This window comes from Aquarana catesbeiana, linkage group LG11, assembly GCF_042186555.1.
Source record: "Aquarana catesbeiana isolate 2022-GZ linkage group LG11, ASM4218655v1, whole genome shotgun sequence".
Taxonomy (NCBI): Eukaryota; Metazoa; Chordata; class Amphibia; order Anura; family Ranidae; genus Aquarana; species Aquarana catesbeiana.
In genome coordinates, this window is record NC_133334.1 from 70,777,631 (window position 1) to 70,801,028 (window position 23,398).

Sequence of the window (23,398 nt, forward strand, 5' to 3'; positions counted from 1 at the left end):
TCACGAAAGGGGGCAGAGTCTACCAGCTGAAAAGGCAGCAGTTGCAGTGCTAAAAATTTGGCCAAGCTAGCATTTAGATTCTGAGCATGTAGATGGCTGGGACCGAATTTCTTTTTACGGTTCAGCAACCAAGGTAGAGAAATTTGCCTGCTAAAATCAGATGGTGGTGTACTGCTAGCAGATTGGCTGCAAGTACTTATATAGGTATAGTACCTACTGCTATACCTTAATTTCTCTCAGTGCAGGTTTTTGAGAGGTCTGGAGGTATAGTAGGTGTGCAGACACGAGATACACTCTCACCTGCCCCTCAGGACTCGGAACAGATCTCCACCTCCTAGCTCAGTGTGCAGCATCACAAGTTACACGTGATTGCCGTACAGCCACGCCCCGACATGTTTCATCATACCAACTTAATCATGGGATTCGTCGGTATGACGAAACATGTCGGGGCGTGACTGTACAGCAATCACATGTAACTTGTGACGCTGCACACTGAGCTAGGAGGTGGAGATCTGTTTCGAGCCTGAGGGGTGGGTGAGAGTGTATCTTGTGTCTGCACACCTCGGATCCGCCATGACCACTTTACACCACTGCTATTACCTGTTTGAAGAGCTGCTGTGATTTTACTTTTGCTTATAATGAATTTATTTGATGTGAGTGCAATGTTTGAAGATTCTTGAGTGTTTTAATTAAGCTGGTTTTACGCTATCACACTATTTGGAGCACTTTGTTATTTACATGTGGAGAGATCCTGATTGATGTTCACGGTTGGATACTGGAGTTCACTTAACCCCTTTGTGTGGTTGAAAGCATTTAAGCCAAGCACGAGAGTACAAGGCATTGGAAGTTGGTGAGTGTGTTTTTTGAGGGGAGTGGAGTCACTTTCACATACTGGTGAGGTGGAAGAAATGAGAAGACACTATACAAGTTTTAACGCTGGAAGAATGAGTTTATGGACTCTTTATTATAGTTAATTTGTTCTTTTATTGTCACACTTATCACTGGGTGTTGAATATTCATTGATGCATATTTGTTAATATATACGTATGTTTCACTTATAATTGGATTCTAGCGCCACTATTTTTATCTCGTTTTCGCTAGAGGTTTAAATATTTTTCACATGATTACATATTTTAAAGTGGCAGCTACATTGTATAAGTATATTATTATTTTTTTCTATAGGTGCAGTGGTGGGACTTCAAGTGTGGGCATAGGGTACTTGTTGACCATCAGTTTGGATATAATTAGTGTTGCATAATTAGTTCTCTTTCCCACATTGAACAACTGTAAATGTATTATACATATTATAATGTCAGATCATCTTTTATCTGCTCATCAGATTCATCTTTGAGTGGATTGGGTATGTTCCATTATCAGTCTACAATAATTGCCATAAATTATTATCTGAATGGCTGAGCAGTGAGAATAGAGGGGTCAGTACCAAGTCTTAAAATTTTCAAATTGTGGTAACATTTTCCTTATTTTATTTCACGTACCTGGTCATTGGATGTTTGTGGCCAAAGTCAGCAAGCTTCCATTGCTTTCTTGATTTAGAAAATGAATACACGAGGCTGTCCTTTTCTGTGTGCTTGGTTCATTACAGACCTGGATGAAGGATGTGTATAACAAGTATCAGCAAACTGTATTTAGTTACATTATGCTTGTCTTCCCTAAAAAGATGACTTCGGGCTTGAAAATTTGAAATATTGTTAAATAAAGGGAACAAATTTCTTAATTTGATCTTTTTAGCTATAGTTAAGTTATGTCCTGCCTAAGAGAAATGTGCTTTGGATAAACAGGAAGGAGCACCCAGTGTCTAGAGAATTGCAACTTCTAAAGTATGGTTCATGGACGTTGATGAAAAAGTACCAATGTACATCAAGCCAAAATGTTTTGGGAGAATAGACCCTCTCCTTCTTCAGGGCTGATGCTGTATACTATTGGATGGGAGCAATTCCCATGAATGGTTATGTTGGATCAAGATTTCAGGCTTTAGTTGCATGTGGAGCAAACAGCGTGCCTATGAAACTAAAGTCGGCATTCTGCCATCGTGGTTTCTGAAATCTTGATCCAGCATAACCATTCATGGGAATTGCTTCTATCAAATGGTATGCAGCAACAGCCCTGATGAAGGGGGGGAGTCTATTCAACCAAAACACATTGACTTGATGTACATGTTGCTACTTTTTAATAAATGTCCATGAGCCATACTTTAGCAGTTGTAATTCTCTAGACACTGGGTTCTCCTTCCTTTTTATCTAAGTCTACATGCTGAAACAACCGTAAGGTCACACAGAAAAGGGAACAGCTCAATCCCCAAGAGGGTCCATCGTCACCATGCATCACTGGGCACTATCTACTGAAAGGCATTCCTTCCTTTTTGCCCACACGAATACCCACTCAGGACCAGTGATCAATCCAGCCAGTCTAACGCAGTCTCCAACACAAGCTAAGAGAAATGCAAGCTTCTTGAATAGAAGAGGTCAAAATGATACTTCCAAATCTAGGAGAGTACTCATACCAGCATACTACAGTTTCTGGTATAATGGGTAGAAATGTTACTAACCTTTTCCAAACCTGGATTTCTTTTTTTTTTCCCTTGCAGTGTATATAGTGATGTAATCTAGGCGTGTTACACCATCTCTATGCAACAATGTTGGCAAAATTCCAAAGCAAGGAGACTAGAGTGACTGCTGCCATCAGTAAGGTTAGTATTATGTTATCTATCTATTTAATATCTTATCTATCTATCTAAGCCACAGTTCAACTTTAAAAGCATGATGGAGAACAGAAGAAACAGTGGCTGGCAGATGGAGACCAGAAGCTCTTCTGCAAGGAGGTTATGAAAGAGAATGACAAGCATCTGGACTGACAGTTTAGTTTGAACTGATTAATCATGTCCGTGTTATCAGTTTCACTTCCTGCCAAGCAAATGTAGCCTTTGCTGTTGCTCTAATTGGCTGTGAAAAATGCAAAAACCAACCCTTGTCTTAATTGCCACACAAAAGGGGTTGATTTACTGGAGAGCGCAAAATCTGGTTCCAGTTTTTTTTTGGTGAAGCCTAATTGAACAAGCTAAAGTTAGATGCTAATTGGCTACCATGCAGAGCTGCACCAAAGTGCAGCTCTCCAGTTTTAGTAAATCAACCCCAAAGTGTTATAGTTGTATGTACCAGTGGCGTAACTAGAACCTTCAGGGCCCCAGTGCAAGAAACCATGAAGGGCCCCCCTGACCTCGTCCAGCTGCCCCTGCCACTCATCCAGGGCCCTTTACTTCCATTGCGAGCTGCGGGATCTCCCTCCGGCTAGCAGTTTACTTCCTGAGTCTATACAGTGGAGAGGGGAGGGGCTTCTGACCCGAGCAGGTATTGACTTCAGTGTACAAGCAGTGTGAATCACTTGCTTACTGAAGCCGATACCTGCCTAGGTCAGGGGCCCCCATAGTTGCCATCATTTCAAAAATGTTTTTAGGGACACCTTTTTTTAAAGAGGAAGTAAACCCTCCTGCAAAAAAAAAAAAAAAACAACTAAAAACACACCCTGCAAGATAAAGGCATAATGAGCTAGTATGCATAGCATACTAGCTCATTATAAATTACTTACCCAAGAACAAAGCCCCCGCAGCCGTCCTCGTCTCCCTCCAGGCCGCCGACATCTCGCCTGGGGCTTGCTTCCGGGTATCACGGCTCCGGCGCTGTGATTGGCCGGAACCGCGATGACGTCACTCCCGCCCATGCATGCCATTGCTTCAGTTGGCTTAAGTGCGCATGTGCCGCATGACGTCGGCACATGCAAATACAGGGATATCTCCTAAACCGTGCAGGTTTAGGAGATATCCAGTGCAGCTACAGGCAAGCCTAATTATAGGCTTGCCTGTAGTTCAAAGTGGTTGTAAAGGGTTTACAACCACTTTAATGCATGTCCAGAAAGCCATTGGAGGCAGGGCATTTACTTTAATTAGGGACGGTGCATTCATTTAATATGGGTCTAGTTCTACAAGAACTGTAAAATTAACATATTTATGTGTTGCTGAAGCTTTACTCGTCTCTAAGACCACTTTCACCCGGGCTGTTTGATCAGGTCCACCGGTCAGTTTTTCAGGCGGACCTGATTGGACACTCCATTTACCTCTATGGAGTGGCGGATGTCAGCAGTGACATGTCCGCTGACACCCACTGCTATCCGATCGAATCCTGTCCATGAAATCCAGACGGATGGTGACCCTATTTTCTATCTGTCTGGAGGATCGGATGGGATTGGATGAAAACAGACAAGCGGTCCATTTTCATCTGATCTCCCATAGAGGAGAGCGGGGCTCTGATAGGTCTGTCCTTGCACAGTGAGCGGAGACGGACTTGTCATCCGCCTGCTCAGTGGGGATCAGTGGATCAATCCCCCGCTGAGCAAAGCGGAGTTCGCTGTGTGGATCTGCCCCGCGTGAAAGAGCCCTAAAGTTTACTGTTTAACGTTTGTGACATGTGGTGAATAGTGGGGAGAGATGCTGCTGTAGGGACCCAGGACACCCCATGAGAGATTTAGAGTACATTCTCTGAGTGCCCAGTGCTAGTGCATGTATTTATTATTATTGTCACTAGGACATTAGGATACTATAAGAGATATTATCGTAAAATGCATGAAGATGTGAAAACTTGCTAAAGTGACCATATATACTGTGACTGTACTTTTATATTACTTTCATGGTAATGCAAAAATGCAGATATTTATTTGGATTTCCTATTGTAGCTTATTATAAACTATAATAATAAACCCAAATAAATATCCACGTTCACATTAACAATAAATTTAAAAAAATCAGTCACACTGTCACAGTATATATGGTGACTTTAGCATTTTTTTACATTTTCATACATATTAGGAACATCTCCATTGGAAGCCTAATGTCCCAGTAACAATAATAATCAAATAAATCTGTAATCTTGTTCAATGACAGCAAAGTGGTACAATGGCTGGCAGGGGAGATGCTGAGGTTCCATCTATTTTAGTTAAGGGTGGAGGTATACATTTGTAATGTGTTTTTTAAAAGGTGATGCTGGTGAGATAAAAGCAAGAGGAGTTGTGCTAAAATAGACCTGTATAGCAAGGAGATCAGCTTATGCAAACAGATAATTCAATGACTAAATGAAACCTAGCAAAGTTTAATCCAGTGTACCTGTTGTGGAAAATTTTATATTAATGTGTTGTCATAAGTCTCCCAGTGTCTGATCAACCACAGCCCGCTCTAATAGCTGACTGGGGCAGATCGACGCTGGCTGAGACCTGTTAGGTAGTGGAAAACTTCCTGGTGTTTGGAGAGAGGTGTTTGCGGAGAGAAGACATGTCCGCCAGCAAAAGGGCCCCTGTGCAATGCACAGAACGATCGTTTGGTGGGGATGCGTTCACTCTGCAAAGACATTATCGGTTTAGAGGTGTTTTGCTCTTGTCACCCCTGGTATGCCTGATCAACATGTTTGGGGTGCCATGACGTATACCTGCGGATAATCTCCCATGCACAAGGAACTTTAGTCATCGTCATTTAGTATATTGTATCATGTCCTGTAGTCATTGTTCATTGGTTTTTTTGTGTTCTGTTGTTAAATCCTTATATGGTCACTTACATCCTGTGAGGTCATATCCTGTGTCTATTTTTTGTGAGGTCACAAGCTTTGTAAGAGATGTTTGGCTGTTGGAGGCCCAACCCTCAAGCTTTGGGACTTGTTATTGATACGCTAATAAAGTGGCTCATGCAGACAGCTGAGACAGGGCTGTAAGGGCAGTCTTGCTGAGATGGGAATGTAAGAAGGATGTGTTGTGATTCTATTTGTAAGCATGAGGCACACACCAGAGGATGAGCTACACTAGAGGAGAGACATATGATCAAAAGGTGAGATGGTATTATATCATTAGACGAAATTGTTATTATGATTAGAAACAGGAGATTTGGCTGTGTGCTTTGCGTACAACCAAATTTCGCTAACAGCAGGCGAGCCAGGTAGGAGTGAACAGAACCTCCTTCAGAATCGGATCATTAAGATGTGCTGGGGAGGTTCTGCTTCGCAAAAAGAACAAATTTTTCGTCTTTTGAAATAATGCTGGAAGTTTGATCGTATGTCTGGTGTGTGCCTGTGTGTGTGTGTGCCTGCCTGTGTGTGTTATTTGTATTTCGAATCTTTGTGTATGGAGACTGTGTGTGTGTGTGTGTGTGTCTGATTCTGTGTAACAAGTTTGTAATGCATATGAGAAATATAAATGTATGAATTGATATTATTTGCAGCCTGCAATGTGTGTGTGTGGCTGAGTAGTTTTGTAAGTAGCTGAACCTGTTTGTAATGATGCCAAGAGTTTAGTGAAGGGGCAGGCATTGTTGTTTTTGTATTGAAAGGGTCTACGCCCTGGGGGAAGGGAACTCTAATGTTCTGAACAGACATGCAAGCATTCACTGTCTGTAACTCTCGTTCCTGTGAAAGCTGATGTGAACTGAGTTTGAGTGTATGTTTCAGCCGTGTAATTGTGGGTCATGTGGCTTGGTTGTTTCATTGGATAGCATGTGTTCCTAAGTTGTGTTTTTTTGTAACTTTAACACTTTTAAATGTTTGTCTAAGGGTTCATTTAGTATCTCAAATGTGTAATTTTGTGGGGAGAAATTTTTGGTTTTGGCAGGAAAATGGTTTTTGTCTGCTACTTCCTTTTGTTCTCTTGTTGTTGTTGTCTACCATGTGACTACGGTCGGCCATTTTCTTTTCCTTTGTGTGAGACTTCCTATAGGGGAAACTGCTCCATTGTGTATTCCTTTGTGTGTGCAAAGCCATGTGCTTTAAGCTACAATCTGGCTTCTAGGCACCATTTTGTGAATTCTATTTTTGTACTGTTTACATACTTTTCAAGGAAACTATTGCGTTTTCTGTATTGAATATTGGTTTTAAGTTGAAATGCCTGTCGCATATCCAAGTGCCCATGCATTGTTGGGACATCACAATAGGAGCTGTTTACACCCTGTGGGGGTCTCAGGTTTCTAGGTAATAACATGGGGGGAGTTCTAACTCTGAGTCAAATATTGTGTTGTATTTGCGACAAGCGTGTATTGTTTAAGACGTTTTATGTAACTTTGTCTCTTGTCATTTGTTAATGTCGGCCATTTTTCTGTAGTCCTGGTTTCATTCACCATTTTGCCGTGGACCGATTTTCGATTGCTGCAACTGCCTTTTTGTTTATGCTGATTTTAGTCTCCAGCGAAATATCTCTGGTTTTGTACTGAATTCCATTTCCAGTAGAATCATTTAGGTTTTTATTCCAGTTGTTTTAAAGAAGTTTATGTTTCTAGTGAAGATTTCTAATGTCTTGATAGAAAAAATATGAAGCTACTTAAGGCTTCCCCTCCCCATCCCTCTTCCTACTCAGGTGTGCAACAGGAAGTTAGTGGGAGGGGCTTGGGGTCTTTTGACTTGTGTTTGGAAGGACGAAATCATTTTTATTTTTAAATTAAATTAAGGTTTATACTGTAATACAGTTTTGGGTAGAGAGCAAACAGGAGGCATCCAAGTTATTGTCGTAATGTCGAGGTACAGAGAGAAGCCATAAGATTGTTTTGAATAGCAGAGGATTTCATGGTGTTTTTGTAGTTGTCGGACAAACACGTTTAGAGGGCTGTATATCGTGAGATTGGTCGGGCCGTGTATAATAGTCGGAATTCCAGTTCGCGATTGTATTAGCATAAACGTGAGGAGTAGTACCCTAACAGCCCCGCTCAGGCCGTGTATAATAATCGGAATGCGGGGGTCGATTATGGTGATAAAGGCGCAAACCATAATCGCTCCGAAAATAAAGCGCAGGGTTCTCTGGACGCAGAGTTCGCCAAAAAAAAAGCGTTTTGAATCGTCATGGGCAATAGGTCGTCCATGCACCCCAGTCAGACAGCTACATAATACATGAAATCTGAGTTCTGAGGAAAAGGCTATTAAACCCCAGAAACATTGACATAGGTGGTCCAAGGATACTATTTTGGGTATCCCTCGGGAGTTGATGTAGCGCGACTGCGGCTTCAGAAATCTGTAATGTTGAGTGAGTTGATGGATGCGTAGTACACGTTTGTGTGATTAAAAATACACAGGCCTGTTTTTGAACTTTGTGTGGCTGGTCCATGCAAAGATTTTGAAATGCTCTTGTGCCTTTCAAATTGTATTCTTTTTCTATCGCTAAAAGAGTGAAGGCAGCATTCCATCTGGTCGTTTTTATTTTTTTATTTTTTCGTTTTTGGGAACTATGAAATATCTCCCCCACATTTGTATCTAAATGTTTTTCTTTGTTTCAATGTTTGTATGTGGTAACGAGATGTTTGAACCTCCCGTGACAGCCCTCTTGCGTGTCGCGGCTGTTGTATTTTAGGAAAGAAAAAAAAAAACGTGAAAGTAAGATTTACAGAGGGTTTAGTTATTGTCGGTTTTGTGGAATGTCAGTGACAATTTACCAATGTACATGAATATTGTATTGTTTACCATTCTTTGAAGGATAGAGTAATAACTTTTGTTTATAAGTATCTTTTCAGGTCCAAAGAGTTTCTGGAAGTGTGTGTACAGGTGTATAAGAAGGTAAAAGTATCATGGGCTATTTCAGTGTTTTATTCTGCACCATTCTAAACCCTGCATGGCTTCCTCCAGTTTGTAATGAGGAAGAAGAAAAGGGGGGATGAGAGTGGTGAGAATAACACATTTTCAAACCAACAATACTAACCGCTCTAATTCTAACCAAGTTTGTGCCAAGACTGTCTTTGATAGAATTTGAATCAGCAAGCAGCAGTCTGGTGAAAGAGGCTCCCATCCCAGATGCTAAGAACCTTTTTGTCACTGTTTCCAGGTATTACACCCCGGATGGTAAGCCACGCACAGGTTATGCAGTGACCATAGTCCCGATGTCTGGGTTTGTTTGAAGGTCAACCAAAAACAGAATTGTACTTTCCTCATTAGCTGTCACCTACATTCTCAGCTGATAGGGTGGGTGCAATCACTGTAACATGAACTTCAAAAGGTCCACCACAGGGTTCACGAGTCCATCCTGGACCCTGACACAATAACCAGTTTACATTCTTCCCAACCAGGTGACTGGGTCATTATAAAGAAGCTTGAGGGATGAGACCATGCCAGCCACTGCAAGAAGCTGATCAACCACAAAGAGTAGAGAAGTATCTTTGTTGATTTATATTTTTTTGTTTAATAAATTTTGGCAAGGGTAATGATGAAAAGAATCCCAACTAGCTAAGAAAGAGAACAGGACACATGGTCGGGTATTAGTGCCCCAGCGATGACGGCAGTACATGCTATATGTGACGTTCATATTGGTGTGAGGAGTTTTGACAGACTAGTAAAATCCAAACAGACACCTGTCAAAAGAACTTAACAGAACATTTATAGAGGGTAAAATTAATTATAATTTTAACAATAGCTCTGGTTCTTGCCAGCTTTGGTATCGGGATAACTAGGTAGCCCACAAGTGTGCTACAACTGTAGTTTGGTATTAATGCGGATCTACAGCTTATAAGGTATTTCCCGTAAGGCAAGAGGTTCATGTGTGCTGGTGAAACTCGTCCCAGCATCTTATGTCGTGGCCGATCGCGAGGATCTGATGGCGCGAGAGAAGGTAAGAATGGCAGGGACAGCTGAAAGGGAATTGCTTGTACACGGTGGGGGCATTGAGTTTATGAAACGCTTGAACAATTTCTCATCCATAGAGGATGGGATGTTTCATGTAACTGTTGAAGCTACAAGGAAGTTCCCACAGTCCAAGGGGGGTTTCTGGGAATTCATAAGTAAAGATTGTTATATCTGGATAGGGGATACTAGTGACAAAGTTCAGGCCCATATGGATAAGGTTTAGATCCCTGCAAGGCAAAGCCAGAGCTATAGATATTGAAGGTTGGAATCCTTTTTAAGGGTTTGGGAATCGTTGGAGATTTAATTTTTATCTTGCAGCAGATCATAGTGAAGGAAGTAGGGGTATATATACTCATGTTGTTTTTGTTTCTATTCCTTCTATATGCCATGATGAGGTGCTCCTGTTGCCTGATTGGACGCGTGACCAGAGCCTGAGCAGATGACCACATCTTCCCTGATGAGATGCCCCGAAGTCTGACCCACGTACAAGACACAGAGGATCCCAGACCGACCGGCGACTACTACAGCTCACCACATCATCTCCAACAGAGTCTACATGTCAAGCCGTGTTTTACTTTTTATGGACTAAGAAGAAGATCAGGATTCATCGAGGGACACATGGGATCATATGACAAGAGGAGGGACTGTTGTGGAAAATTTTATATTAATGTGTTGTCATAAGTCTCCCAGTGTCTGATCAACCACAGCCCGCTCTAATAGCTGACTGGGGCAGATCGACGCTGGCTGAGACCTGTTAGGTAGTGGAAAACTTCCTGGTGTTTGGAGAGAGGTGTCTGCAGAGAGAAGACATGTCCGCCAGCAAAAGGGCCCCTGTGCAATGCACAGAACGATCGTTTGGTGGGGATGCGTTCACTCTGCAAAGACATTATCGGTTTAGAGGTGTTTTGCTCTTGTCACCCCTGGTATGCCTGATCAACATGTTTGGGGTGCCATGACGTATACCTGCGGATAATCTCCCATGCACAAGGAACTTTAGTCATCGTCATTTAGTATATTGTATCATGTCCTGTAGTCATTGTTCATTGGTTTTTTTGTGTTCTGTTGTTAAATCCTTATATGGTCACTTACATCCTGTGAGGTCATATCCTGTGTCCATTTTTTGTGAGGTCACAAGCTTTATAGGAGGTGTTTGGCTGTTGGAGGCCCAACCCTCAAGCTTTGGGACTTGCTATTGATACGCTAATAAAGTGGCTCATGCAGACAGCTGAGACAGGGCTGTAAGGGCAGTCTTGCTGAGATGGGAATGTAAGAAGGATGTGTTGTGATTCTATTTGTAAGCATGAGGCACACACCAGAGGATTAGCTACACTAGAGGAGAGACATATGATCAAAAGGTGAGATGGTATTATATCATTAGACGAAATTGTTATTATGATTAGAAACAGGAGATTTGGCTGTGTGCTTTGCGTACAACCAAATTTCGCTAACATACCAATCTGATTTACCTCTATCAGAGTATCTCCACTGTTTACTGTCCATGCAGCTTGAGTCTCACACCTGCACCAGAAGGTGGACCGGGCACCATCACATTTGAGGCTGGCCACACCCCCTCCTCGAGTCCAGCCCAATCAAAATGCAAGCCTCGGCAGGCTCCGCCTCCAGCATGTTCTGCAGGAGTAGCAGAGAGCGCACCCGAGAGCCTCTTGATCTGCTGCTGAAGAGGAGTTTGTGCCCCTCCCCTCTGCACTGTATAGAGAGGAAAGTGAACTGAACACCAGAGGGAGATCCCGCGACTTGCAGGCACCACAGAGCTGCCGATCGCCGCCCCTACACTGCGTAGTGAAGTGACAACTGGACGTCCTGGGGCCTCCCACTGTGGCGGAACGGCAGGGCCCAGTCGCTAGCGCGACTGGTGCGACCCTGATTGTTCCGCCACTGGTGTCTACCCGGATACACAGTGAGAACTTTAGGGAGCATGTCTGTTTCTCAGGCGCTTGAGTGTGCAGTTCAGGGACAGTCCTGTGAGAGAAAAAGTGACAGCTTGGATTACAAATTTATTGAGGATGATAATGACTAAGATGTACTGTGACTGGTGGTGAAGACTCAGAATAGCAATTGAGCACTGAAATGTTCAGCTTTGTAGGTTCCCAAAAACTTGTGGACATATGCAATGCTTTCAAATCAGGGTTCTACCTGATGATGCAACCCATCTTGACTGGTCATGAGAAACCCGCCAAATGTCATCATCTGGGCTGGATTTCCATTTACACTGAATTTCAGTCTACAATGGGCATGAAAGGGGGTCTACATCCACTGGGTTCACCTCTTTCACACAGAAATTGTGCTTGTTACTTGTACAGGAAAAAGCCACCTACCAGTCTACAATTCCCAATGCTGAATCTGACCCCAGTAATATCAATAGGAAATTTCAAAAAAACTTTCTAAAACGTTTTAAAAATTTGTATGAATGAGACACGAGTCACACATTAAACCAGGCTAATTGACCGGTTCTTCTCTACTTTCTTTTGATTAGTGCACTTTATTCTAAGTGTAAGTCTGTACATACTTTATTAACAAGCCTTAAAATAAGTCAAACATAGATTTTAATTTTCATACCTCTACTGTAAGCCATCGAAAAGTGTGACTTGCTTCGGTCAGTGTACAGTCTACATTGTGCTAAAGATGACTTACAACTATCCACTGTTCAGTGTAAACTGCCTCGGGCATTATGAAGCAGAGACTTGTTTATCTTGGAATTGCAAATGAGCTCATTCCAAGCAGGACATACGTTTTACCTGGGAAGGAGCCAGAAACAAGCACAGCACTCATTACTCAATTACTTCAACTGTGCAGTATAAGTGAAAATCCAGCTGCTTTAATGAATTCAACACCAGCATTTTTTCAAAGAAGGAGCTTGGTTACATTTCTTCTACTTCCTTTTGCATACACTAAATATCAGTAATATTTTTTTTTCGTTATGACAGAAGTTAACCCCTTTAACCTTATATTAATTGCAAGACTAAAAAAAATTAATTTGTAATATTATGTTTGTTGTTAAAAATGTTTAATGTGTTATCTATTATTACTCTAGAATGTATTTAAAGTGTATCTAAAGCCAAAATTAATGTATTTTTCTAGTTTAGTTACAGAGTGGGGGGAAGTATAGAGGTTTGAAATGCTGCTTGCTGATACACATAGAGTTCTCTAATCAATAGCTAATGTAGGCTTTGGTGATTGCAAAGCCTTTTTTCTGACTCAGGGGGCTCTGGACCTCTGCAGAGAGACCACTGCTTTCACTCCGAGAGCAAGGATCATTCTCTTCAACATACTGAGAGAAGACAGGCTTTTATATTAAGGTTCTAGCTGCTTTCTAAAGAAAACAACCTGTAAAACTTAGCACAACAATTACTTGGGTTGTATTCAGCTGATCTAAACTGAAAGATCAGTTGGGCTTTAATGATACTTTCAATTTATTCTACAACATATTTTCTTTGTAAATACTTGTTGTATCCTATATACATTTTAAATGATATTTCATATAAAAAATGGTATGATAGTGGTTAGCCAGAGAGTAGAGACAACATCTTCCCAAAGTTATCAATGCTTTTATTCATACAGGAGTTGAAAGCGCAATTCCTCCCACAGAACAATACATTTTTTAGTTAATTGATCTATTGAGTCATAGAAAAAAATTCCAAATGTCACAGGCCATTGGCTGCCCAATGCTGAAAACTAGGCCACAGGCACTTTTATGGCCCGTAAGATCAATTAATGATTTGTGTGATGTTCCTTGCTACATAAAGGACGGACATAAATTGAGAACCAGTAGTTACATTTAAATATTTCCAGCACAAAATCCATGTCACTTGCAAATGTTATTTTCTTTTAAATTATCAGTGAAATAGATCTGCCCCCACACACACACACACACACACACACACACACACACACACACACACACACTACATGCTACACACACGGTCCCTTCCCCTTCATGTAGTGGCTGTTGGGCTGTTGCAGAGGCAGGCCAGTGTTCAAACAATAAACTAAACAGGTTCGAAGGCATCTGAAAATACATTTTTCAGTTGCCAGGATTACAAAGGCCACATGTTTCCTTTTATTGATTGTATTTATATGCCACTGTTGTCATAGTGCCATGGGGGGGGGACTGCTCTAAAGAGAAATTTCCCCAAAAGCCCTTTTACTTGTCCCCTTGAAGATCCACCTAAAGAATTGAGCTTGCCATGGAAGTTGGCTTTCAAACTCAGCCATGACTACACTTTAGCCCAAGCAGGCCTTAACTTACCATTAAACCCTCTAGGAACTACATCTTTAGTAGTACTCAACCCATGCAGGCTAAATTAAGGCCAGGTTCACACTGCCCCAACATGGAAGTCAGATGACTTCTGATCTGACGTTGCCCTATGACTTCATGTCCAACTTCCATGCGACTTTAATGAACGGGATCCAACTTCTGACAATACCAGGCCCTTTGAGTCTGGTATAAATCTTAAGGGGGAAACCCCACACCAAAATGTTAAAAATAAACGGCTTGGGGTCCCCCCCAAGACCATACCAGGAAGGGTCTGGTATGTCCCATGGCTATATAAGAAATGGCACACTGGAGCTAGTGTTGGAAGAAGACATCAGGAGAGAGAAGAACCGTCAGAAGAACCAGAGGAAGAATACAGCGGAGGGAGAAGAACCGGAGGGAGAAGAACTGAAGGAAGAATCAGAGGAAAAAGACATCAGCAGAGGAAGAAGAACCGGAGGAAGAAGACATCACCAGAGAGAAGAACCGGAGGGAAAATACCGGAGGGAAGAGACACGTTGGAGTTACAATGGGGAACATTCTTCATTTTTAATAAAGTACTTTGTCAAAAACCTGTGTACTGGTTTCATTTATTTTTGACACTTTTTTTGGGTGAATGAGTAGGGGTACAAGGTACCCCTACTCATTAACGTAGGGTGGGGGCTGGGATCTGACAAGGGGGCTGGGATCCGACAAACCCCCTGCCAGCAGACCCCCACAACCACTGCCCAGGGTTGTCAGGAAGAGGCCCTTGTCCCTATCAACATGAGGACAAAGTGCTTTGGGGTGGGGGGTACAGAGCCCCCCCACCCCAAAGCACCCACTCCCCCATGTTGAGGGCATGTGGCCTGGCATGGTTCAGAAGGGGGGCTCATTAATCCCCCCTTTTCTGACCTGCTGCACTGCATGCTGGGATAAGGGTTTGTTATGAATTTTTGGGGGGACCCCACGCTGTTTTTTTTATTTTAACGTGGGGGTTCCTCTTAACATCCATACCAGATTGAAGGGCCTGGTATGGTCTTGGGGGGGATTCCCACACCAATTTTTAATAAACAAATTGGCATGGGGTTCCCTTCCAAGATCCTCAGAGCACAAGTCGCATTGCCACAAGTCGGATCAGTTAAGAGGATGATCTGACTTAGATGCAACTTACATTCAAATTAGTGGGCTAAAATCGTGCCCAAGTCAGACCAAAGTAGTGCAGGAACCTTTTTCAAAGTCAGACCTACACAAGTCGGACCATTTAAGACTGCTCTCATTGATTTATACACGTCACGCGACATGTGCTCCCAAAGTCAGAGCGTATGTCGCACCACTGTGAAGTGGGCCTTTTGCCTGTAATACAGTGGATCCTATCATTTTCTTGCTCTCAGAAGCTAACTACTACTTACTACTTCAAATCTACTTGACAGAAAGCCTTGTCTTACCAGACCAAGTGGTACATAAAGCTTAATTACACAGAAGCTCCTTGCTTCCTCTACCCCTCATTGCCCTAATATTTCTACCAAACTGCCCCATACCGCTTCTCCCTGAGTTTCTAGCCACCAATCATACAGGTACAACTGGTGCTTTAGAAAAGTTCTCCCAGTTTCAGGCCTGTAACCCCCTTTAAAAACTCTACCCTGTTACCTTATCCCACTGCAGTACATGCTGTTCTCTAAGTAAAATCACGAGGGGTAAAAACTGCTGATAAGACAGATAGCAGGATGTTAAAGGCAGCTCTATGAAACCACAGCGTATGATGAGATTAGAGAATGTCAAACTGCAAAGGAATAACTGCTGTGGGTTTCCCCTAAAAATATTTAGTATTTTGCTCTGTTAAGGACATGAAATATGTGTAATTTATATTGTGGAATAGTGGTCAGTTTCCATCTGGAAAAAAGTCAGAAGAATATAAGCATTTGTCATAAAATGAAAGAAAATATCCTGGCAGTAAAATGGTAAAGTCATCACAGTTGTAACAGCTAATGAAGTTCAAGAGAACATCAAAACTCCTGTTCTTCTTGTTACGTTAGGGTGTATCTAGAGTCAGTTTGTTTTAGTTAAGAATAGAGGGAGCATTTTTTTTTTTTTTTTTGGCTGTGTCTCGTTGATGTCTCTTCAAAAAAAGAGATGTCTCTCCAAAAAAAAAAAAAAAAAAATGACTATAGATAACTTTAAAGTTCCTGTGTATGGGCTGTTATGAAGCTCTGTGGGTGTCTCTGTGATTGATTACCTACTATTGGAATAAATATATTACTGTCATAAAAATGGTATCTTTGTACAACTAGATCTTGTAACCTTTCAGCAATGTGAGGTGAAGAGAATCAAGGCATTGTGTAGATTATACATTTCTCTGTCACCTGGCTTTTTTCTTAGAATTTAGCTCTACCAAACATGTGTCAATTCACTCCTGTGGCCTTGCCAAAAAATTGAATCACATGCTATTTTCTAACATCTATCAGGCATGTCAGTAATGAGAAATCCTGACCAGAATTTTTATTGCACTAACTACTGAAAAATGTTCTATATTAAGTTGTGCTAAACCTTCATATAAAGTGAATCCGTGCAATAAACATTGATAATGCTAACTTATTTGTATGTAAAGTGACAGTGCAAATAAAAAATGATTAATTATCACATTACATCATATTATGAATAGTCCACTGTATTAAAGATGTTTTTTTAGATGTGAGACTGACACACAATGCACCCAAGAGTCATGGTTAGGAAAGATATAACCTCCACCTCTACACACACTGCCGCTTAGCGACTCCAAATGATCTCCTATTACAGGGGATAACAGGGCCCCTGGACGACGTCAGGTGTGACTAAATGTGTAAGAGGGAGCAACATGCTGACGTCACCACATTCACACAGGTCCTGGAGTGGCGGGCTGCAATCGAGAGCCAGCTGGCTTGTTTTTACTGCATCTTTTATTCATCTTAATTGTAAGTGCAATACTTTTATTTAATAAAATCACCAACGATTTTACACTATGGAAGCTTTCATTTCTTTATGGGGATCAAATACGTGCCTTTGAAGAATAATACCTGGGAAGACACTGTGAATATCGCTTCACTTCTTAAACTCCCGGGCTGGGTATTGAGCCAAAAGCGTGTGTGATCTCCTGTAATAGGAGGTCATTTCTAGCCGGTAATGTGTGTAGAGGTGGAGGTTATATCTTTCATAACCACGACTCTTGAGTGCATCGTGTGTCAGTCTCACATCTGAAAACCATCTTTAATACAGTGGACTATTCATAATATGATGCAATGTGATAATTAATTAATCAATTTTTTATTTGCATGGAGCCACTTTACATACAAATAATTTTGCATTATCAATGTTTATTGCACAGATTCACTTTATAGGAAGGTTTAGCGCAACTTAATATAGAAAGTTGTTGCTTTTGTGTGTATCTCACAGGAAGTTGCAACTTGGCTTTCTAAAAACAAACATATTTTATTTTTCATCCATTCACCAATTCACTTTGAATAATTGCTTCCAGTGCTCATGAGGCAAACAAGTCCACTCAAAGTAACACCATAACATTTTTGAGTCAATTACATTTTTTAAACCTTATACATTTTTACAATATATATCAACAATATGTGTTGCACAAATAAAAAATTAATTAGGTAATAACCAAGAGCACACAGCACAGCTGTAGACGCCTGCTTTTTAGCTCATTTGTCTAACTAAAATCGTAGGTGTGTGTGTGTAAATTTCAGCTTGAGCTATTGAAATCTCTAAATAACAGGTGGGAAGGAGTAAGAAGAAAATGTAAAAAGGTGACTTATGCCGCATACACACGATCGGAAATTCCGCCAGCAAAAGTCCGATGTGAGCTTTTGGTCGGAAATTCCGACCGTGTGTATGCTCCATCGGACTTTTGCTGGCGGAATTTCCGCCAGCAAAAGATTGAAAGCAGGTTCTCTATTTTTCCGACGGAGAAAGTTCCTATTGGAAATTCCGATTGTCTGTAGAAATTCCACGCAAAATTCCTACGCATGCTCGGAAACAATTTGACGCATTCTCGGAAGCATTGAACTTCATTTTCTCGGCTCGTCGTAGTGTTGTACGTCACTGCGTTCTTGACGGTCGAAAGTTCAGAGAACTTTTGTGTGACCGTGTGTATGCAAGGCAAGCTTGAGCGGAATTCTGTCGGAAAAACCTTGGAAATTCAGATCGTGTGTACGCGGCATTATTATCAGAGGGTCGCTGAAGAGAAGACTGTATAGTACTAATAAAGGGCCATTGTAGACAATGTAACTAAGAGCCTAAAGGAATGGTAGCAGGAAAATAGGAGGCTATAGTGAATCGGTCCATCCTGCAGCCACTGAAACACAGAACAGACCAGAACAATCAAACACAGGCACACTGATTACAGTGAGCCAGAACTAAATTTACCTAATCCTATCACATATCTATGAGGATGCTACAATATTATCTTACTTTTCGCCAAACACCCCTTCTATCCTTCACATTTATTTTGTCACTACTAGTAATCTCTATTCCTTCTTATTCTACCTCTTCCTATACAGAATGCTATTTTTGCAGTTGCCATCAATAAAAAAATTATAAAGTGCTCCCCAATTAAACCCAACATGTTTTTCTACTGTTTTTGGCTTTGTTACGTATATACAGTGCTGAAGTGAAAGTACATTGTGCAACTGTACAGTCAAAGGGCCATTTTTGGTACCTTTACTGTACATTTGCACCCATGGTTAGCATTGACAGGAGATGAAAAGAAGCAGGGCTAGGTGAAAAAACTGTCAAGAACCCAAGGTATTTTTAATTTTTAAACAATTTACAAGACTAAAAAAAAAAATAACTTTGAATGTTATATTGGAGAATTTGATTAAAAAAAAAATGTTGATTTTTATTTTTAGTTTACAACCACTTTGAAAAAGTACAATTGCTGGTCTAAAAATTGGACAGTTGGAGACTTTGAAATAAGTGTGGAGTTTGTGTCCATGATGGACCAACAATTTATTTAATTTGTCACTGTGTAAACATCATGAGCTACTTCTATGTAAATTTCCCTGACTGACAGCTGATAATAACCACTGCTACTGTAGAAACGGGGGCATGACATGAATTGAACACACAAATGTATGCATTCTCACACAAACCCCAGCCTGTCTGCTCTAAAGTGTCTTTATATACACCCAACCAACCCATTAGTACATTTAAATTCCCCCTAGAGATCTCTAAACACTGTCCATATTTAGCAAACTCCATAACACGTTGCTTATTTTGCTTATTTCATCATGCGTCACTTGTTTATAATAAATTGATTTAAATTATTTACATTTTAGGTTTTCTCCTGGAACTTGCTACTTTATACGTTTTTTTTTCTTCTGGCGCTTTAAATGATATTTCTTTTATTCCCTCCAAATGACAGTCTTTATTGATTTTTGTCTGCGTTTATAAACTCAGGTATGCTACTGAAAGGAAATATGCTGTTTAGGTTTTGCAATTAAATTTTCCATACTGTGGAAAATAAGCAGTCGGTTAATAAATAAGATAGTATACTGAAAGCATCTGTAAAGCAAAAATGTCAGACTTAAAATATCGAATTGTTGCTTGACATGATGACGTTTATTTTGAAGAGGTATCGCATGCAACACTGAAATTTCAGTTATGATTTCAGATTTGTGGGTGTATTCATTCACTGACTTGTATACTAGGAACTTCAGCAGCAAGTACTCATCGGCTTTCCCAACTATGCCCTGCTCTGGGACACACACACACCATAGAATATTATGCTCTTTAAGCTTTCAGTAGAGAGAATAGGGAAGCAGGGATCAATAATGCAGTGCAAACCCTATCAGTCGAGAACAGAACTGTCCAGAAGGGCATGCCAGTAGACAACATGGTTCCTCTAGACCAGGGGTCAGCAACCTTTTTCCGCTTAAGCGCCGGATTAAATGTATGAGAATGCATGGAGGGCCACATTCACCTGCTAATAAATGAAGATACCAAAAATCATAATAAAACATATTAATAATAACAGTACAGTTTTACCTCACCTTAAGGTGCTTCACTAATAAAAGCTCAATTCACCCTGAGGGGGCATGTGGCTGGGGATTCTGTCTCTAGGGAAAATGGGGTTCCTGCCCTTAGGGGACATGAGAGCCCCGTCCCCAGGGGAGATGGGGTTTCCAACCCCAGGGGAGATGGGGTCCCTAATAGGGTCTCCCCCTATGGCAGTGTTCTCTGTACCCCCATAGTAGTGTCCTCTGTCCCCCTTCACATCACTCCCATAGTGTCCTCTGCCTCCCATTGCAGTTTCCTGTGCCCCCCAAAGCAGTGTTCTCTGTCCCTTGTTCCCTGCTCCACCAACATTCTACTGTACCCTGCTCCACCAACAATCTTATGTCCCCTGCTTCAACAACAATTCTCTGTCCCCTGCTCCACCAACAATCCTCTGTCCCCTGCTTCACCAACAATCCACTGTCCCCTGCTCCACCAGCAATCCTCTGTCCCCTGCTCCACCAGCAATCCTCTGTCCCCTGCTCCACCAGCAATCCTCTGTCCCCTGCTCCACCAACAATCCTCTGTCTCCTGCTCCACCAACAATACACTGTCCCCTGATTCACCAACAATCCTCTGTCCCCTGCTCCACCAACAATCCCCTGTCCCGTGCTCCACCAACAATCCACTCTCCCCTGCTCCACCAGCAATCCTCTGCCCCCGCTCCACCAGCAATCCTCTGTCCCCTGCTCCACCAACAATCCTCTGTCTCCTGCTCCACCAACAATACACTGTCCCCTGATTCACCAACAATCCTCTGTCCCCTGCTCCACCAACAATCCCCTGTCCCGTGCTCCACCAACAATCCACTCTCCCCTGCTCCACCAGCAATCCTCTGCCCCCGCTCCACCAACAATCCTCTGTCCCCTGTTCCACCAACAATCCACTGTCCCCTGCTCCACCGCCAATACACCGTACCCGGCTCCATCAACAATCCTCTGTTCCCTGCTCCACCAACAATCCTCTGTCCCCTGCTCCACCAACAATCCACTGTCCCCTGCTCCACCAACAATCCACTGTTCCCTGCTCCACCAACAATCCTCTGTCCCCTGCTCCACCAACAATCCACTGTCCCCTGCTCCACCAACAATCCACTGTTCCCTGCTCCAATACCAATGCACTGTCCCCTGCTCCACCAACAATCCTCTGCCCCCTGCTCCACCAGCAATCCTCTGCCCCTTGCTCCACCAGCAATCCTCTGCCCCCTGCTCCAACAAACAATTCTTTGTCCCCTGCTCCACCAACAATCTACTGTCCCCTGCTCCACCAATAATCCACTGTCCCCTGCTCCACCAATAATCCACTGTCCCTCGCTCCACCAATAATTCACTGTCCCCTGCTCCACCAACAATTTTCGGTCCCCTGCTCCACCAACGATCCTCTCTCCCCTGCTCCACCAACAATCCACTGTCCCCTGCTCCACCATGAATCTTCTGTCCTCTGCCCCACCAAACAATCCTTTGTCCCCTGCTCCACCAACAATCCAATGTCCCCTGCTCCACCAATATTCCACTGTCCCCTGCTCCACCAACAATTCTCGGTCCCCTGCTCCACCAGCAATCCTCAGTCCCCTGCTCCACCAAAAGTCCTCTGTCCCCTGCTTCACCAAGGATACTCTGTCCCCTGCTCCACCAACAATCCTCTGTCCCCTGCTCCACCAACAATCCTCTGCCCCCTGCTCCACCAGCAATCCTCTGTCCCCTGCCCCACCAAAAGTACCAGTTGCTTCTTCTCTACATGCACTTTTATGATGAAGACATGGAGTTTCTCAGACTGGGTTACCTGATAGTGACAACAGCCCACCATATCTGTGTAATGTATATTGAAATGGCCACTAAAGATGTGCACAATGAAAAAAATAGTTTTGTTTCGGTTTAGTTCATTAAGTAAATAATTTAGTTTTATCATATTCGTTATGTTATAATGATTATTTTTCAGAACATTATCGTTATTTCAGGATAGTATATATTCGTTGTTCCAAATTGATTCGTATTTTCAGAAGTTCTGTTATTCTTTTGTTATTTCAGAAGGTTGGCTACATTAGTTTTTAAATGTTAATTTGTTATTTTAGGGGGTTACTTATGCACTCTGAGTCATATCTGCTGGTCCAACCCACAAAGAGAAATAGAATGAGCTGATTAGACGATATCGACTAGAGTTGTGTACACTCAAAAGTAATGAGTGGAAATAAATTGATTACGTGTTCATGTGTTATGTTATGATTTGGAGATTCTGATGGATCCACCTCGATCCAACCCAAACACAATAAGTAGGAATAATCTTACTTCACTTTTATACCTTACTGTATTTTTTGCAATATGTTTCCATTTTATATAATCATAAGAATAAGCTGATTATCCAAGAGTCAAAGACTACCATGCCACTCTCACCTTATGCCGGCCATACACGGTTCGAATTTCGTAAGAATTTTCTTTCGAAAATCGTATGAAAGAATTTTCGTATGAATTTTGCATCATTAGTGGGCTGCAACAACGGCCGATTTTCGTGCAGAAATCAAATTTGAGGAATCGGACATGTTGGAAATTTTTAGAAAAACGAACGATTTTCTAATCAATGATGGGAGAATCGTGCGAGAAATGTAATAAGAAAAGAAAATTTACGGAGAGAGAAAAGAAGATTCCCGGCCAAGAAAATTCTTTTCTGTAGCAACATGCAGTGAAATTGAAGGCTTGGTCGGCCGAATTTCGAAAATCAATGGTGGCGTCATCGGATCACAAGAAAAAACGAACTTTCTGATTTTGAAAAGGAAATTAGTTCGAAATTCGACCGTGTATGGCCTGCTTTAATAAAACAAATGAATCCAAATTGTTATGTATTCATTTGTTATGTTATTAAGTTGAAACCATTTCCCTATTCCCAACTGACTTTGTTGGGTTGCACACATACAAATCAAACAAATGGTCTTTTTTAAGTTCAATTGCAATACCGAAATATTCTTTCTAGAATATTCACACTACGCTTACTAGAGTAAGAGCCCTTTCACACTGCTAGAGCGGCCGCGTTAGCGGTAAAGCGACGCTAGTTTTATTGACGCTTTACCTGCGCTGTGTGGGAGCGGAGCGCTTTTTAACCCCACAGAAGGTGTTAACAAGGGGTTAAAAGCGCCTGCAAAGCGCCGCTGCCGAAGTGCTTTGCAGGCACTTCGGCAGCCCTGCCCATTAATTTCAATGGCAGGGGCAGTTTAGGATCGGTGTATACACTGCTCCCGCACCACCCCAAAGACGCTGCTTGCAAGACTATTATTTTCAGTCCTGCAAGCGCACTGCCCCAGTGTAAAAGCACTCGGGCTTTCACACTGGGGAGGCTTGAGAGGTGCTTTTCAGGCACTTTACAGGTGCTATTTTTAGCTCTAAAACCCCTGAAAGGGGTCTAAAAACAGATGGATCCGAATCAATTTGGATAATTCGTTATGTCAATATGTTATTTCTTATGATTCAATCAT

General features: G+C 42.0%; 1 long non-coding RNA gene across 1 annotated transcript; it reads left to right on the forward strand.

Moving 5' to 3' along the window:
• The first annotated feature begins 500 nt into the window (after positions 1-500).
• On the forward strand, positions 501-15,965 carry LOC141112094 (uncharacterized). The gene is made up of 2 exons (XR_012236523.1): positions 501-850; positions 2,606-15,965. It is a non-coding gene; the product is annotated as an uncharacterized lncRNA (long non-coding RNA).
• The last annotated feature ends 7,433 nt before the right edge of the window (positions 15,966-23,398 follow it).